This window comes from Oncorhynchus kisutch, linkage group LG6 (assembly GCF_002021735.2).
Source record: "Oncorhynchus kisutch isolate 150728-3 linkage group LG6, Okis_V2, whole genome shotgun sequence".
NCBI lineage: Eukaryota > Metazoa > Chordata > Actinopteri > Salmoniformes > Salmonidae > Oncorhynchus > Oncorhynchus kisutch.
In genome coordinates, this window is record NC_034179.2 from 76,536,495 (window position 1) to 76,542,335 (window position 5,841).

Below are 5,841 nucleotides of genomic sequence, written 5' to 3' on the forward strand. Positions count from 1 at the left end.
TTAAACAAGGTCAAGTGTTCTGTGTGTATACGTTTAGATCCGCTAGGTTATCTCTCCACACAAAGCAGGAAACAATGCAGTGTTTTTGTCAGGCTGATGAACTGCAAACAAAACCAAGCCACCAACATCTCGTTCCTGTGTGGAAAGACGTTAAATTATGTCATTTTTTGTCATTTGAGTACATGTGTGGCTCCACATCTCAGAGCCCCATTGGAAATACACTTCTTCATCTCTGTGATTTACTCAGGTCTGGCTCCAGCCAGTACCATGGAGAGGAGTAGCTGCAAGGGGGTTTAAAGGAAGGGGGTTCTGGGAGAGTAGGGTTGTCCTCCCCCAGGAGAGACCAGCACTGGTATAATCTGTTTTCCTGGCTCTCCATGAAAGAGGGAGTGAGACCCACTAGAGACTGGCCCTCTCAGATCGGCTGCCCCCCACCCCTACTGTCTATCTTCATCTGCTATCTCTCCATACCTCTCTCCAGCTCTCCTTTTCGCGCGATATTCTCCAAAGCTTCTTTTCGTTCCCTTTCTCTAATTATCCACTTCATCTGCTATTCTGTCCATCCCTTGGTTTTAAATGTATTTATTGATTTAACTCTCCACCCTCTGCTTGCACAAGCATCCATTTGCTTTTCCTAACGGATGTCGTTGTGTCAATGTTTCCTTATTCTTATCTAAACGTATCTCTTGGTATCTACGTTTGTATTAAACATAATTTCAAATATGGATTCATATTATTAATAAAAGATGAAGAAATCATTGTCATTATGTACATCCATTCACTTGAGCAGCTGCCAATATTCTAGTCTTTTTAGATCAGGGTGGGATTTAGCTACTACAAGAAAACAATGATGTAGCTACAATTCTATCCTAGAACTGTACAGTAAGGATGCCTTGGAAGCACAATTCATATTTGACCGCAATTGAACAAAAAAGTCATTTAATATTATTCCTAAAATCTCTAACTTCTTTCTTTCTCCATATTGTGATTTAAAAATAAATAAATAAATTAGCAGGTGGATCAGCTTTAATATTGCAAATAGATTGTGGCTTCTACCATTGTAATTGTCTGCATTCTTCTCCATTTTGTGATACCCATTCCCCCCTTTCTTCTTGCCTCCATCCCTCTGCTTCCTGTGTTCACTCTTTCACACCTCTGAGAGGAGAGCGTTGTTTTATGGAACCGGGCCATACAGTCTGGTCTGGTCCAGTACCCTCTCCCTCTCTATCTCAATCCCTCCTTCTTTCCTCCCTCCTTCTCCCCCCCCCCCCCCATCGATGGGTAGAGCCTCCTTAGCAGTGGCAGGCTCTGTTTGGTAGAGTGGATCCAAGAGAATATGAATATTCATGACTCACCCCCCACCCCCCCACTGTCGGCGGCAACACTTGGTAGCAGCACATGGCGAGACAGCTGTTGCAGGCCAAGCCAGGCATCTGTGCAGTGGGAGTGGGAGACACAGAGAACGCCAGGCAGTGGCCGGGGCATCTGGGTAGAGAGAGCCAGACAGATAGACAGACAGAAGGAAAGGGGCAGAGGCAGGGTCATCTGGGTGAAAAGAAACTGGAAGAGACAGACAGAGGGATAAGGGCACCGGCGGGGTAGTTGTCTGGAGAGGAAGAGGACAGACAGCTTGAGGAGCAGGGGAGAAAGTCAGACAGTCAAACAGACAGGTTGAGGAACAGGGGAGAAAGTCAGACAGTCAAACAGACAGGTTGAGGAACAGGGGAGAAAGTGAGACAGTCAGACAGACAGGTTGAGGAACAGGGGAGAAAGTGAGACAGCCAGACATACAGGCTGAGGAACAGCAGAGAAAGTGAGACAGAAAGGTGGGGATAATGGCAGGAGGGTCTGCAGACAGACAGACAGACATTCAGTTTTGGTAGGAGAGGTCTCCTGGACAGGAGGGACATAGGATAAAGAGACATTGTAATGTGTTTAAGCACATTTGAGTGTGAGGTTTCAATGGAATGATACAGTAAGGAACAGTCTATTACAGACTTATATACATACGTATGAGCAGTCATGAAACGCAACTAATGAAGAAACAGAATCAGGCCCTAGCAATGACAGTAAGAGTGCTAGAACAATACTAGATCTGCTGACACGTACGTTCCGGTTAGCAGGGCCTGGTGATTCTCCACAGGGTGAGAGAACGTTCCTTTGCCAGCCATAATAACCTAGCCTTGCCCACCCCTGTGCCCCAGCACCCTGCAGTCGCCTCATCCCCTGCCACCCCCCTACGAGGGGCCCCAGTTCTGGCTGGCCTTCCTATCCTTCTCTCCTCCTCCCTCTCCCCCTCTCAGCAAGGCAGCAGGCCCTGTGGTGCCCTACATAGCAGTGAGCGCAGCAGGCTGGCACTGCAGGGAAGCCTGGGGTTTTCTAACTGTGTCAGGCCTCAGGACACCTCTGCGCTGTGTACCAACACACAAAGGACAATCAATACAATGCAAACAAGAGTGGTACAGAATGATCAATGTTATCAATATGTACTATTTAATATAAAGGGGTCAAATGATTGGTGGCTGGCGTCTGGTTCTGAACCTGAGGGCGCAAAAATTGTTCTAGTTGTTTTGTATGTGTATAAAGCAGGATATATGATCTATATGGGTGAAAAATGTAGGCTATGTGGATGCAAAAATATGACCTAAAATCATTACGTTATGCTTTTTGTTAATTATACCTCCAATCAATCCTTATTAGAAACAGTCCTCTTTCCATTTTTATTTAAACACTTGTGGGGAAAACACTGAATATTAAGTACAAGCTGAAGTACAGTTTGAAACTACATCCATTGGTATTATCTTTCATCTCAAATATGAGATCATTTATTATTCAGTAGGTTATATGATATGATAAATGTATGCAAGCCAAAAGTAACAAGCATTTTCAAAACATTTGAAGTCCCAATATTCTGAGAGTAATAGGATAGCAACAGAGATAAGCTTGTATTTAATAACAGTCAGAGTCTTTATTCCACGGCAATTGAAATATTGAATCTGGCACTGAATTATGTTAAATAATTGTGTGAGTGGCGTTAAGTATCTACCAACTTTCACTTACAAAAACTAGCAATGAAAGTAGAGTTCAGGGCAGCAGCCTCATTTTGTACACACACACACACACACACACACACACACACACACACACACACACACACACACACACACACACACACACACACACACACACACACACACACACACACACACACACACACACACACACACACACACACACACACACACACACACACACACACACACACGCTTTTTCCCATTTAAAGTAGCCCAAAGAAAAAGCATTATTGAAAACACAAAATGATCACAATTGTCATCAGGATTTTGATGACTACACCATCATTCCAATATCAATTGATGCAGGTGACTCCAACTTCTCTACAGGAATACTTTCACCCAAGTCAACTAGACCCTCGCACAACAATACATCCTCTCACCAGAAATCACTTCATCAAACATTCAATTAATTGATTCCTGACCATCAACTTGCCATTTTAAAAGTAGATACCCACAGTAACAAAACATTTTCTATGCCTTATACCTGAGCAACAACCTCCACCCAAATGTCATTTTAATTAAATAAATTTTTTAAATTTAATGAAGAGATGGTCAATGGAGAGAGAAGAATGCGAGAGTGATGGAGAAAGCAATAGAGATAGACAGGGAGTATCCCTACCATCCACCATGACCTGGCAGAGAAGTCGTAGCACAGCTGCCACCTGAGCCCTGGGTCACACTGTCTGTCCGACGCCATTCCTGCGCTCACTCCGCCAGCCAAAATCCTCTTCCCGTGATGCCTAATAAATATATAAATAAGTCAATAAGGGAAAACACGGATGGAGCACCAATCAGGAGCTGTGTGTTACCAGGATGCACCCAGTGTGAGTGTGTGTGTGTGTGTGTGCGAGGGAGAGGACACGGACACAAAAACACCAAGAAGCCCTCTCCAAGCAGCTGTGCACGGGCTTTGCCAGTCCAGTCCCAGTACCCTGCCATATGTAGACTTAGAGAAGCACCATTTCTGAACCAATTCTAAGCTGTGTGTGTATATGTATGTATGTGAGTGTGTGTGTGTGTGTGTGTGTGTGGGGGGGGGGGGGGGGGGGGGGTCAATGTACCAATGTGTACTTAAAGAATTTACAATTTGTATTGTATGTTGGGCTGCCTATTGTTCTGGAAGTCCATGGTGGATACATGCTACAAGGTGCTGTGAGCCAAAGTCACATGTCAGAGCCCCGTCATTGAAGTGCCTCCATGTTACAGACCTTTATCTTCAGTCTCTGTGAATAAAATATAGGAATTTCACAAAAATGGTTGCTACTGATAGTCAATTGAATAAAATGACCATTGACTTCAATAGCTGTGTCTCGTGTGTCCTGTCCTCCTCAAATCCCCTTTGCCTTGTGGTTGATTCACCTTGCGACATGACGTCTTCTTGGTTCCCATCCATAATGCACATTCCAACTGGATGGAAGTCTGTTGTTGATGAGCATAATGAAAACAAAACAAAGTCATTTTCCTCAGTGGTATAAACATTTAGTCACTGCCCATGAGGAAAACATTACTGTGAATTCCATTTAGTCGAGCCTATTATGGAAAACAAAAAAGAAATAAGATACAAATGTAACTTGCACTTTCATTGACTTTGTGCTTATTCCAAAGAAACCAGTACTATTTAGCCATTACACTGTTTGCCACTCACTGTAAGTCATTATTTCCATCAACTTACACAGATACCTGTCTGTCTGTCTGCCTCACTGTCTGTCTGTCCAGTATAGTCGTAGCTGGATCATGATACAGATATGTGTTTATCCAGGGTCTCATTTGTAGTCATTGACAGACTGTGAAGGAGAGAGCCACCACAACGCCATGTATTCCCAGGTGATTTTGCGTAAGTGCTGCTGTCATCTGTGAATGTTACATGCGTGTGAACGAGTACGCAAGCGAGCATAAGATAGAGGAAAGAGGCTGTGTACGGAGAGAGAAAGAGAGACAAAGCCTGGATGGGGACCCGAGGTGTGGGATGAGTGGTAATTATAGGGCCTGTTATGGCGTGCTAGCTGTTACAGAGAAGCTGGGCTTGGCACGTCGCCCCAATTGAATTAAAAAGCGCTAGACGGGACCCTTTTGTGTGACCCCACACGCCCCCTCCCTTCCCCCAGCGCTGTCTTCAATCTCGCCAGGCCTCAGCGGGGCCAACAAGCAGAGGGAGTGGGCGCAATGCCTAGATGACCCCGGGTAATATGGAAATGGCTGGAGAAACTCCTAACAATACCCCATCAACACACATACAGTACATACATCCCTCATCTCTTGACTTTATCAAAACCATTCCGACTCCAAAAGTTGCTGCCAACATAAAATCACCACTGCCCTCTTTAGGAACCTCGACTTACCTCTACAGTTCCCGTGATGCTATAATGTTATATAAGTGTTCCAGATACATTTACATGCAGATCATGAGCTTTCAGATACTGAGGGTGTATACTGTAGGTGGATTTGATCACCAAAAATAGTTTTATTGGCTAAAACCATACCACTAAAGTAATCTGTAGAGTGGTACAACGGTATCATCCGTACTGTACCTAATAGTGGATGAAGCCCTCTCTGGCCTTCCCTGCCTGGCCCTCTACAGTTTCTGATCAGTAATCACATGTTAGCAATTTTCCACTCAAGGCTAAATGTATGCCTCAGAGACAGGACACACTAAAATGTCAAATTTACTCTCTCCCCTGCTCTCCCTCACACTCCCGGCATAATGTGCCGACCCACTAGTTTCACTTATTACATTTCAAAGGTTTCTGGGCAACTGGTTTAAGAAAAA